At 48.6% G+C, this 13,363-nt stretch overlaps 1 pseudogene; it reads left to right on the top strand.

The window, feature by feature from the left end:
- Positions 1-9,292: 9,292 nt before the first annotated feature.
- On the top strand, positions 9,293-12,429 carry LOC143747440 (uncharacterized; annotated as a pseudogene).
- The last annotated feature ends 934 nt before the right edge of the window (positions 12,430-13,363 follow it).

Raw genomic sequence — 13,363 nt, forward strand, 5'->3', positions numbered from 1 at the left:
CCAAAAAAAGGGAGGGGTGAAAAATAAATAAACCATTACTATGCAGGTCTAAAAGAATGAATGCGGGGTTGACTAGGTGCCATATGAATACTAGGTCATGCAAGCCGAAATTACAGTAATACCAGATATGATAACTCAAATACCCTTTGAAACCTTACGGTCACTGGCGTTTGAGAGAGAGGCTTTGACTAAATTAGCTATATAAGTATACATTTGAGTAGTTTAGAAGTAAACGTTTTACGTTCACCATCTATGCTGATTAAAGCACCTTCTTGGGTATCTTGGGTTGGTTGGGTGATATGAACAAAGTTTCTTTCATGATATGAGTACTTTTATTTCACAATAATGATTATATATATATAACAATATATGTAATATAATACAATATAATCACAATATAATACTGCATATTAACGCACCAGTGGGGCTCGCCAGCCTTAGTCAAACGGGTTGGCGCGTATGGTTGGGTTGCGGAGAGATTGTGAGATTGTGGTTAGGTCTCAGCAGCACTGTTGGTTTATTTGTAGAGGTTGTATAGTATTTACAGTCATTACGTTCCTCTGTATATTGCGTGAATGACGGGTGGTTGGGCAGATATTGTGATTTGCGGTAGGTGGTATGCCATACGTAACCGTTGCCACTGAAACTGCATATTAACGCACCAGTGGGGCTCGACAGCCTTAGTCAAACAGGTTGGCGCGTATGGTTGGGTTGCGGAGAGATTGTGAGATTGTGGTTAGGTCTCAGCAGCACTGTTGGTTTATTTTTAGAGGTTGTATAGTATTTACAGTCATTACGTTCCTGTGTATATTGCGTGAATGACGGGTGGTTGGGCAGATATTGTGTTTTGCGGTAGGTGGTATGCCATACGGAACCGTTGCCACTGAAACTGCATATTAACGCACCAGTGGGGCTCGACAGCCTTAGTCAAACGGGTTGGCGCGTATGGTTGGGTTGCGGAGAGATTGTGAGATTGTGGTTAGGTCTCAGCAGCACTGTTGGTTTTTTTGTAGAGGTTGTATAGTATTTACAGTCATTACGTTCCTCTGTATATTGCGTGAATGACGGGTGGTTGGGCAGATATTGTGTTTTGCGGTAGGTGGTATGCCATACGGAACCGTTGCCACTGAAACTGCATATTAACGCACCAGTGGGGCTCGACAGCCTTAGTCAAACGGGTTGGCGCGTATGGTTGGGTTGCGGAGAGATTGTGAGATTGTGGTTAGGTCTCAGCAGCAAGAGGGAAGTAGAGGTCAGTAAGCTTGGCTGAGTTGAGTGGGGGACGGAGGGGGGTGACTCTGGGACGCCAGAGTCACTGTCGAGCCCTCTTGAGGTGTCGTGGGCTAGTCGACGAAACACTGAGGACGGAAGGTGCCCACTTGAAGACCCTAGAGATGTTCCCTACTCCGCTCAATCCAGAGGGTTGTTATGGGGGGACCGCACTGTGGTTGCAGCCGTTGTGTGTGCTGACGCGCAAATACACTATTAACACCAGACAGAAGGAGATTCACGTCACCAGATGGAAAGAAACGTAAATGGATGGAGAAGCATAGGTTACTGTAAAGCTACGTCTTAGTTGGTGCTTATCTTGGCGAAAGCCGAGTACAAATCAGCATGAAGTTTTAACATCTACTCTCGTGTAATGGAAATCAATAATTGTAAGTAAATTTAAATTTTAAGTTTGTTACAAAAAACAAAAAAAAACTTTCCAAAATAATATACAGGAAAAGATCTCAAGCTTATTGAATACAAATAAACAGTCAGTAATAAAATAAGAACAAATAGTGTAATTACAAGCAACAGGGTAAATAAATATAATATAAAAGACACAAATTAAATTTGTGTTAGGTCTAGCTTTCTAACAGGAGAAAAACTATAGAAATTAAATTAAACATAAATAAAACACTGAATTGTGTTCATAGTATGAATGAAACATACTGTACACTGATTATAATTAAAGTTACAAAAGTTATTCTGTCAAGAGCTGAGAGAGATTTTCTCTTGTTCTTTTGCTTTTAGATTAACGTTAATGACATTGACAGCAGCAGGAGGCCTATACTGTATTATATATACTGTATTAGGCTACTGTCACTTTATGACCTAATGGTTAGATCCAGTATCCCACTGATTCTGTTCTCTTAAGATATAACCGACTGTGTTTACGTGAATTCTCGCCAAGAAGGGTATTTTGACAATTGTGTGTATTTGAGTGTTTATAAACCTTGTAAAAGAACTCAGTGCAGTGTGTGAAAGGTGGCTTTCTGTGTGCGCCCTTCGAGTGTGTAATAATAATAATAATAAGAATTTGTTACATTTATATAGCACTTTTCTGGGTACACAAACCGCTTTACAAGTGGAAGAGGGAATCTCCTCAACCACCACCAATGTGCAGCTCCACCTGGATGATACACACACACACACACACACACACACACAACACACACACACACACACACACACACACACACACACACACACACACACACACACACACACACACACACACACACACACACACACACACACACACACCAGCTTACAGGTGGAGAGGAGACAGTGATGAAGCCCATCAGTGTATGGGGATGATTAGGAGCCCATGATGGACAGAGGCCGAGGGGAAAATTTGGCCAGGACACCGGAGTTACACCCCTACTCTTTTTAGAAGGACATCCTGGGATTTTTTATGACCACAGAGAGTCAGGACCTCAGTTTAACGTTCCATCCGAAGGACGGTGCTCTTTGACAGTATAGTGTCCCCATCACTACACTGGGGCGTTAGGACCCACACAGAGCACAGGGTGAGCGCCCCCTGCTGGCCTCACTAACACCTCTTCCAGCAGCAACCTGGTTTTCCAGACACTGACCAGCCTCAGCCCTGCTTAGCTTCAGTGGGGGACCAGTCTTGGGCTACAGGGTGTGTTAGTTACCGGCAAAAAACATACAAAAACCTGTCTGTCTGTCCACTTAATTTCCACTGCCGGTGAGTCATATCCCAATATTCTAGCACAGTGGTTCTCAAAGTGGAGTCCGTGACCAATAACCAGGGGTCCGCAAAATAATTTCTCTGAGAGGCACAAAATCACTCTCCAGAACATTTTCGTTCACTGTTCCTTGCTGGTGAAAGATCTCCTCACCTTCATGCGGAGTGTATAATCTCGAATACATTCACAAGACAGCTGAATACTCATCTCTTCCGTGAGCACTTCACCTCATCATAAATAAACCTATGCTTTCACTTTCCTTTAATCCCTCACTATTCTAGCCTATGCTACTCTAAGCAATGTCTGAAAACTTTGTATTTTGAGCAATTATTGTGTTAAATGAAAAAATGTAAAAGTATTTTAAGGACTATAATTTTTTTAAATATATAATCTGAAATCTAATGCAATTTATATTCCAAAATCACTTTTATAATGCATTCAACGTCAAGTAAGCCAAACCTAGACACTTAAAGGTTTTTATGGATGCAGTTCTTATATCGGTGAGGCAAGTATATGATGAGTTTCAGTTCTTTAGAAAGCAGTTCACAGAAACAGAGACGGCAGAAAGTGCATGCTGTTTGCTTTTTTTTAACAAAAGCAAAACTGTGGTATCTCTCAGGAGTTATTATATAATAAAGTACACGAGACAGGAGTAGTGAACTTCATCAATTTTTTTTACTCTCCACTTCCATTCTCACACACACTATGTCAGAACACAGCAGTTCAGACTTCTTGTTTTAAATAGTCACAATACAATTCACTCATGAACACAACATTTTCCCCTTTTTTATAAAACAGAATAGAACATTAGAGCCGCACTAACAATGCAGAAACATCGACACATAACCAGAACGTCCTGGTTGCGTATGCAACCCACCGTTCCCTGAAGGAGGGAACAGAGGACGTAGTCGACAGTCGACTGAAATGGGATCTCGCTAGAGAGCCTATCCTCTTCGAGTACTATTGAACGAGCCAATGTAATTGGCGTGCGTGATTCGCATCAAACACTCCGCCCCCGCGGCGCGGGTATAAATACGGAAGTGGATGCACGCACTAGTTGCTTTTCGCTGAGGAGCCGAGAGTAAACCGGGGTCAGCGGTGGTCCAGCAGTAGTGGCAAGGGGACTACGTCCTCCGTTCCCTCCTTCAGGGAACGGTGGGTTGCATACGCAACCAGGACGTTCCCTTTCAGTCGATAACGTCAGACGTAGTCGACGGTCGACTGAAATGGGATCACCCTTTGAACACGCCAATAACGCTGCCACCTTCCAGTGCCTAAACCAAAGCCTCCTGATGCCCCCGCACATTTAAGGCGGGGAAGGACAGGGCTTAGGCCAGGGAAGTCACTGCTGTTCCTACAGGACCACTGGGAAAGCGTTCCCCGTACATTGGAAGGAAGGGACGCTGCGGAAGCCAAATCCAACCCAGAGGGAGATAACGTGGAGAATACACATATGAACTGGGCGGAAACCGGGCAGTCTAACATATGGAATGTCACTGGGGTGGCTCCAGCCTAAGACGGGGGAGACACACCGGACAGTGACGGCAGAGAGACTCTGCCGAGGGAAGACACGGGCTCGCCGCAGAGAGCCGTATCGTGGAAGAATACACATATGGGATCGCCGTAGGGACCGCAACATATGGACCCAGCCTAACACAGGTTCAACACAGCTTACGAGTGGTAGGCCTAACACCAGACGTTCCGCACGTCCGACGTCGGAGGGGTGTGGAGGAACTCAACAGGGTTCAATTTTAAGGGAACTCAACTGGAGTAGAAAGGCGCACGTATCCAGTCCATAGGAGGGGAATGGCGCAGCAAGCCGACACTACACCGGGCTCACGGTGAAACTGGCTTCATGAGAAGGGAGCCCACGGGAAGCAGCGGTTCAACTAGGTGTCGTCCAGTCCCCAATTCTAGAATCGGTTTAGCAAAGCATATCGTCAACGCCCAGGCGGAGCACTTTACACTCATCATAGAGGAGCTCAACACCTAAGTGGACATGTTGCATCTCGGATTTTTACCGAAATGAAGGCAAGCACTAAGTGCAACTTTGCATGGAAACAGCCTTCCCTGTCTGCTGAGTTCCAACAGACATTTGTAGAGCTGGTCTGAGGTCTATGGCTTGCATTCTGTACACGTCCAAGCGAACGGACAGAGAAGCCAAGGCTGGATCTGCCTCCTCCAGGGCAGCGCTTGCAGGCTCACCACCTGCTCCTATTACGGGAGAGGTAGGAACCTTGGGCACAATCCGAGCCGGTGTCTCAGCTTGTGAGAGTTAGCCGGCCCAGACTCCAGGCACAATAGGTTGACCGAAAGCGAGCAAGTCCCTACCCTCTAGTAGAGACCACGCGAGCAGGAGAACTGATATAACAGAATTTTTGACTATGAAGCTATGAAGACTTGTTCCTCTCCTGACTTGGCACGTAGGTGCAAGCGACGGGCGCAAAAAGACAGGAGCATTGCTCAACACAACATGTGAAGATCACTGGGCATGAGTCGCAGTCGCCTTTAGAAGGCTCACTGGGGTTAAACGCATTTCTGCGGGTCCCTGGGGCAGCTGAGAGCCAGTGTTTGTCCAAGGGTAGTCCGCTCGGTTTGTACAAACACTGGCAGGAAGACGAAACCGGAGGGGCAACTGAGCGGCCCTGGAATGGTGATGACCCAGCTGGACCCAGGGGATGGAGTCTCCACTTGCCCTGGCTATAACTGTCGTGGGGCTCAATGGCGGCACGATTGAGTAGAGCGGGAAGAGTGGAACAAAGCGTCCTCAGAAGCTTCTGACTCCAAGGAGGAGGTGACGGGTGAGTTGTGACATGCAAGGGAAGCTTGCGCAACGGTCTCAATGTCTAACAACTCGAGGCACGAATGCCCGTGTAGTCGAGGGTCGCCCAGGCCCCCGTTAAAACACACCCTTTGTACATGGCCCCTCTGTTGAAGAGGGTTTGGCAGCAGACCGGGATGAACTATAGTCACACAGGGTGAGCTGCTCTGCCACGGTCACCTCGAGACTCGATCGTGAAGCTAGCGCTGAAGCGGTCACATATGGAGGAAGCCAATCGCTGCAACTACCATATACCCCAGGAGCCTCTGAAAGTTCTTTCAGTGGGACCCTTTCTCACTTCAAGCACCAGCTGAACACATTCTCATTGGAGAGACGTGTTAGACCGAGTCCATCTCCAAAACTGAAAAAGAGATACTCAGCCCGTGGGCGAGATTAATCTCTTCCAGTTGACCTGAAGACCCAACGGGCTCTGGAGCACTCGAAGGGAAGGACACTGTACTGATACTCCACCCTTACACGCAACCCACAGGATGGCCTGCGGTGCGGAAGGTAGAGATCTGTTTTTAAGCACGTCTTTCAGGTCGGAGCTGCAGACCAATCTTGGGCCAAGATGGTCACGACCCACCACCTAGTAGCACGAAGCACGAGTTTACAACTGGCCTTCGTTCCGGCTGGAGGAGCGGCTATATCAAATCCTTCGCCAGCAGGATAAGATAAGCACGCACAAGTCAGGAGCACTGCTCAACACTCGGTGTGATGAATATCACTGAATTTTCAGGAGCACGTCTGCTCAACACCTAATGTGATGATTATCACTGACTTGAGCGGGGTAGCCGAGCCTGAGGTGGGGCAGCAAAGTAGAGAGAGTGGTGTTAGTGTGCTGTGCAACACTTACCTGTCTCCACTAGCGGCAGGGGGCGCGTGAGAAGGCGGATGACCTGGTCCTCGAACGCACCAAGCTGCCTGCTGGCGACCAAGGGGGAGCTGAGGGGTGTAAGGCTATACAGGGTCACACCCGCCAGACTGGCCCTCTTGGGACCCAGGAACAGATGAAATTCCTCTCTCTTTGAAGTGTGGGTACCACTTGCTCCGTTTTTTTTTTTTTTTTTTTTTTTTTTGGGGAGCCAGCGGCGGAACAGACACACACACAAACAAGGCTCCACCCGGCCCTCAAACCGGGGAGAGGGAGTGATCGTGCCACTCCAAGAGCATCTCATCCTTTCCTGGGCGGCCCGCTACGGAAAGCTTCCGCTTTCGCTTGCCATCTGGCTTGGCAGCGCCTGGAGCGGGCTGGGCGTCTCTACTGCGGCCGGCTCCATGCTGAGGCCTGGGTGGAGGCTGCTGCGGAGGGCCAGCAGGAGCGGCGGCCGGGGAACGCCCACGGCGACGAGCAGGCGGAGGAGCTGCCACCGGCGGCGATTGGAGGCAGCAGCTGGCCACCGGGGCAGGATGTGCTGGATGACCTCCGTCTGCGCTTGAGCGGCAGAGAACTGTTGGATGCAGTTCTCCACCGCGTCACCGACCAACCCAACCTGGGAAATTGGGGAGACCAGGAACCGAACCTTGTCCGCATCCGCCATACCAACCAGGCTGAGCCAACGAAGGCGCTACTGGACCACCAAGGTGGACATCGCCAGACCGATCACGTACGCTATGACACTCATGCCCCGGAGGGTGAGGTCGGATGCAGTGCGTTGCTCACCTATGAGCGCACGGTCTGGATTACCCTCGTGCATGCCATGGGTGCCCTAGCCTGCAGCAACGCCATGGCACGCAAGAGGAAGCGGCTTGCCCACAGGCTTTGTAAGCTCTGCCCGTCGGAACGGACGAAAACTCACAGGCCTTAGGGGGGAGACGAGGATCCCCCCAAAAGGCAGCAGCCGCCGGGCACAGGTGCACCTGTGTCGACAGACCGCTCCAATGGAGGGACACCTCGCGACCCTTCACCGTTCCTCCATCAAGGGTAATGAGGGGGAAAAGCTATTCAGGCAGTTTCTGGCAGAGAAAGATGCTGTTCACCACCTGATAAGCTCTCCATGCATTTCGGGAAAGAAAGGCACTCGGGCGGCGAGCTGAGAACCAGCGCGGCCCGCCCCAAGATACCAAACTCCAGATTCCAACCGAGACTGAACGGGACACGGTGGAGGTTCCACTCGAGCCCGGCAGCCTCGGCGGCCCGTTTCAGCATAGCTGATAATTCTGGATCTGGCTCGGGCAACATTGAACTCCCGGAGGGAGACAATGCAGCCGAGTCATCATCTCTAGAAGTCAGCTCACCCTCCGATGCTGCAATCGGCGTCCTGTCCTCCAGGGGAGCCCCGAGTGAAACCACTGGCCCACCCATTACAGATGGACCAGCAGACAACACAGGAGGCTCCAGTGGTTGCAGTGGAAGGGAGGAGTGAGGAGCCCACAGGGAATGGTTACCGGGCGGGACATCCAACACTATCCTCCGGTAACCCATCCCACACAGCACCCGAGGGTGGGGCATGGTAATGGGGACTCACTCTCCGCGAACGAAGGCGAGTCTCGCCCTCAACACTGCGACAGTCATGTTCCCACAGTGAAAACATGAGCTGTCCACAAAAGCTGTCTCAGCGTGCTGTAAGCCCAAACACGTGACACAACAGTTGTGACCATCAGAGAGAGACAGGGAACGACCGTACCCAGAAACGCACGGGCGGAATGACATCTTGAAAAAGACGCAAACGCACCCGTGTTGCTCTTCAGAAAATAGGACCGTCACCAGTGCCGGAGCACACAGGGGAATGACCGCGGCAACACTGAACAGAGAACTGAAAGAGTGAAGCACTCACTTTTCCGCCCTCTAACCAGCCATCAACACACACAAAATTTAGAAATTTGTTGCTGTTAAAACAGCAGTTGAGAGCTCAAAGCTCGCGATCACCGCTGCACACGCGCTGTAGAACACCAGCACTGGGAGAGTCGTCCTGAAGAACACCGACACACTCGCTCGTTGTAGACAACAGCACTCTCAGAGACATCAAACGATCGGCTCCGAAGCGAAAGGCAACTAATGCGTGCATCCACTTCCGTATTTATACCCGCGCCGCGATTACATTGGCTCGTTCAATAGTACTCGAAGAGGATAGGCTCTCTAGCGAGATCCCATTTCAGTCGACCGTCGACTACGTCTGACGTTATCGACTGAAAGGGAACAGCACATCAGATCCGAGTGATAGTCCTTCAACCAACTAGGTTTCCGAACATCACGTTTAGGTCTCGTGGCATGAGTGTGTGTGTGTGTAGTGAGCAGTGTTCTCAGCTGGAGTGGATGGTGTGCACATAAATGCAGTGAGATGGGAAGCTTTCCCCTTCTTTCCATCACTAAGAAAGTATGTACCCACCCCAAGTCTTTTGGCAACCTTGAGAGGATTGGTTAACTTTCTGTGTCCCTTAGGAACATGCATGTACCCACACTTTATCCTCATCTGGGAAACAAGGAGTGCGAGCATCAGTGTACTTTTTCATGTTGTGTTGTAGTCAGGTAACCATAGGAGATGACGGCATGATAGACAGCCTTGCCTGCCATGAGGAGCTGAAAGTATGAATTAACCGTTGCATCATGTGCAGTGGCACTGTACACCTGCAAGGAGTGTTACAACAGGTTTCCATGGCTGATGTTGAACCACATGGTTGATCCTCTCCACCATTAGCTGACGGTAGTAGAGAGAGGAATGATGGTGACAAATATTCCTTCCAAAAAAGCAGAGAAAGCAGCAGAGGTAAACTGAACACTGTTATCAGTAACAATACTCAATGGATTTCCATGGCAGCTGAAGACTGATGACAGAAACAAAGCCAACGTTATAGCAAACCTACAGTCGGACACAGCAGTGTCAAATGCCCCGACTACATCCACAGCCACTTTCTGCCTGGGTCCATCTGAAAGCTGTACACGTGGCAGGAACATACAGCATCATGAACCTGAGCATCCATCCCTGGCCACCAATAGAGAGCAGAAAAGCATTGTTTGGTCCTCACTTCTCCCTGATGTCCTTGTTCAGATCGAAGACTAGGAGGTGAAATCAGCCGTGAGGAACAACTCAACGTCCAGTCCCTAAGGTGAAGGAGGCCAACCATTGGAAATCTGAGTATGAAGTCTGTGTTAGAGCAGGAAGAGAAGCACATGCAGCCTCAACATCACTTGCAGACAGAGAAGTACAGGCGACAGATAGAAAACAACACACTCCTCATCAACATCATCAACAGCATAATCTGCAGGAGAAGCAGGAAAAGCAGGATCTGCAGGAGAAGCATGATCTGCAGGAGAAGCAGGAGAAGCAGGAAAAGCAGGATCTGCAGGAGAAGCAGGATCTGCAGGAGAAGCAGGTAAAGCAGGAAAAGCAGGAGGAGCAGGAAAAGCATCTGCAGGATCTGCAGGAGAAGCAGGAAAAGCAGGATCTGCAGAAGAAGCATGATCTGCAGGAGAAGCAGGAGAAGCAGGAAAAGCAGGATCTGCAGAAGAAGCATGATCTGCAGGAGAAGCAGGAGAAGCAGGAAAAGCAGGATCTGCAGAAGAAGCATGATCTGCAGGAGAACCAGGAAAAGCAGGAGAAGCAGGAAAAGCAGGTTCTGCAGGAGAAGCAGGATCTGCAGGAGAAGCAGGAAAAGCAGGATCTGCAGAAGAAGCATGATCTGCAGGAGAAGCAGGAAAAGCAGGATCTGCAGGAGAAGCAGGAAAAGCAGGAAAAGCAGGTTCTGCAGGAGAAGCAGGATCCTCAGGATCTGCAGGAGAAGCAGGAAAAGCAGGTTCTGCAGGAGAAGCAGGATCTGCAGGAAAAGCAGGTAAAGCAGGAAAAGCAGGAGAAGCAGGAAAAGCAGGATCTGCAGGAGAAGCATGATCTGCAGAAGAAGAAGGAGAAGCAGGAAAAGCAGGATCTGCAGGAGAAGCAGGAAAAGCAGGAGAAGCAGGAAAAGCAGGATCTGCAGGAGAAGTAGGATCTGCAGGAGAAGCAGGTAAAGCAGGAAAAGCAGGAGGAGCAGGTAAAGCATCTGCAGGATCTGCAGGAGAAGCAGGAAAAGCAGGATCTGCAGAAGAAGCATGATCTGCAGGAGAAGCAGGAGAAGCAGGAAAAGCAGGATCTGCAGGAGAACCAGGAAAAGCAGGAGAAGCAGGAAAAGCAGGTTCTGCAGGAGAAGCAGGATCCTCAGGATCTGCAGGAGAAGCAGGAAAAGCAGGTTCTGCAGGAGAAGCAGGACCTGCAGGAAAAGCAGGTAAAGCAGGAAAAGCAGGAGAAGCAGGAAAAGCAGGATCTGCAGGAGAAGCATGATCTGCAGGAGAAGCAGGAGAAGCAGGAGAAGCAGGAAAAGCAGGATCTGCAGGAGAAGCAGGAAAAGCAGGAGAAGCAGGAAAAGCAGGATCTGCAGGAGAAGTAGGATCTGCAGGAGAAGCAGGTAAAGCAGGAAAAGCAGGAGGAGCAGGTAAAGCATCTGCAGGATCTGCAGGAGAAGCAGGAAAAGCAGGATCTGCAGAAGAAGCATGATCTGCAGGAGAAGCAGGAGAAGCAGGAAAAGCAGGATCTGCAGGAGAACCAGGAAAAGCAGGAGAAGCAGGAGAAGCAGGAAAAGCAGGTTCTGCAGGAGAAGCAGGATCTGCAGGAGAAGCAGGAAAAGCAGGATCTGCAGGAGAACCAGGATCTGTAGGATCTGCAGGAGAAGCAGGAAAAGCAGGTTCTGCAGGAGAAGCAGGATCTGCAGGAAAAGCAGGTAAAGCAGGAAAAGCAGGAGGAACCGGAAAAGCAGGATCTACAGGAGAAGCATGATCTGCAGGAGAAGCAGGTAAAGCAGGAAAAGCAGGAGGAGCAGGAAAAGCAGGATCTACAGGAGAAGCAGGATCTGCAGGAAAATCAGGATCTGCAGGAGAAGCAGGATCTGCAGGAGAAGCAGGAAAATCAGGAGAAGCAGGATCTGCAGGAGAAGTGGGAAAAGCAGGATCTGCAGGAGAAGCAGGAAAAGCAGGATCTGCAGGAGAAGCAGGAAAAGCAGGATCTGCAGGAGAAGCAGGAAAAGCAGAATCTGCAGGAGAAGCAGGAAAAGCAGGATCTGCAGGAGAAGTGGGAAAAGCAGGAAAACCAGGAGAAGCAGGAGAAGCAGGAGAAACAGGAAAAGCAGGATCTACAGGAGAAGCAGGAAAAGCAGGAAAAGCAGGATCTGCAGGAGAAGTGGGAAAAGCAGGAAAACCAGGAGAAGCAGGAGAAGCAGGAGAAGCAGGATCTACAGGAGAAGCAGGAAAACCAGGAAAAGCAGGAGAAGCAGGAAAAGCAGGATCTGCAGGAAAAGCAGGATCTGCAGGAGAAGCAAGAGAAGCAGGTAAAGCAGGAAAAGCAGGAGGAGCAGGAAAAGCAGGATCTGCAGAATCTGCAGGAAAAGCAGGATCTGCAGGAGAAGCAGGATCTGCAGGAAAATCAGGATCTGCAGGAGAAGCAGGATCTGCAGGAAAATCAGGATCTGCAGGAGAAGCAGGAAAAGCAGGATCTGCAGGAAAAGCAGGATCTGCAGGAGAAGCAGGAAAAGCAGGATCTGCAGGAGAAGCAGGATCTGCAGGAGAAGCAGGAGAAGTAGGAAAAGCAGGAGAAGCAGGAAAAGCAGGATCTGCAGGAGAAGCAGGAAAAGCAGGAGAAGCAGGAGAAGCAGGTAAGGTAAATAGACAGATTATCAGCAGGAGCATTTTGAGAAGTTCGACGGTAAACCAAATCACAATTGAATGACATGAGATGTGCAGACTACCTTGCTACACAAAGTCCAGCATGGCCAACACCCTTGGTGGTAATCAGGGTTGTCAGAGCCTGATGATCTGTACGGAGAGTGAAACGGCGGCCACACAGATATACATCTGGCCCTTAATATTTAACAATATTATTGACCTGTACTGACACTATTGGATGAGAACTGAGTTGGATAACGACATCATGGTTTTCTGCAGAGCTGCTGTAACAATACTGTCACGGACAGAGAATCACATGCACTCATGACTTTACAGTTTTTTACAATCGCTATGACATTTTTTTCAATACTTTTAACATATTTCCTAAACTCTTAACACAGTTAGCACTACATCCGTCTGTGTAAGCTATACTATTAACACATTTCTTGTTGCTTTAAAAAAAAATGCATACAATTAACACAAATTTAAAATGCTTGAACTTCTTTTACACACAAACTCAAACAAGACCAAAACAATGGATTTTTACTGGCAAATTCACCAATGCTTTAACACTGTATGTCAGAACAGAAAACACCATGTTCTAAACCTAACCCAGGCTAAAGTCAAGGTAAACAGCTGTTTATATTGTGAATTAAAACACAAATAGATCCCCTGTATTTTATTCTATTGTTATTGAGAAACAGCTGATTGAATTATCCAAATATATAAATTTATTTTTATTTATTTTATTTATTGCAACAATTCTGTCTCTGTCTTCGTTTTTTCATTACAGTAACCGTACATTCTATAAAGCACTCTGAGACGGGTCTTTTTTATTGAATTTCTGCAGAAAAAGACCTAAACCCAACAAAACAAAAATGTAGAGAGGCTTCAAAAGAAACTGCAGTGCAAAACACAATCTATGATCAATGC

The sequence above is a fragment of the Siphateles boraxobius genome, unplaced genomic scaffold (assembly GCF_051911475.1).
Source record: "Siphateles boraxobius isolate OS27281-9 unplaced genomic scaffold, OSU_SipBor_1 221, whole genome shotgun sequence".
In the NCBI taxonomy this organism is placed as follows: Eukaryota; Metazoa; Chordata; class Actinopteri; order Cypriniformes; family Leuciscidae; genus Siphateles; species Siphateles boraxobius.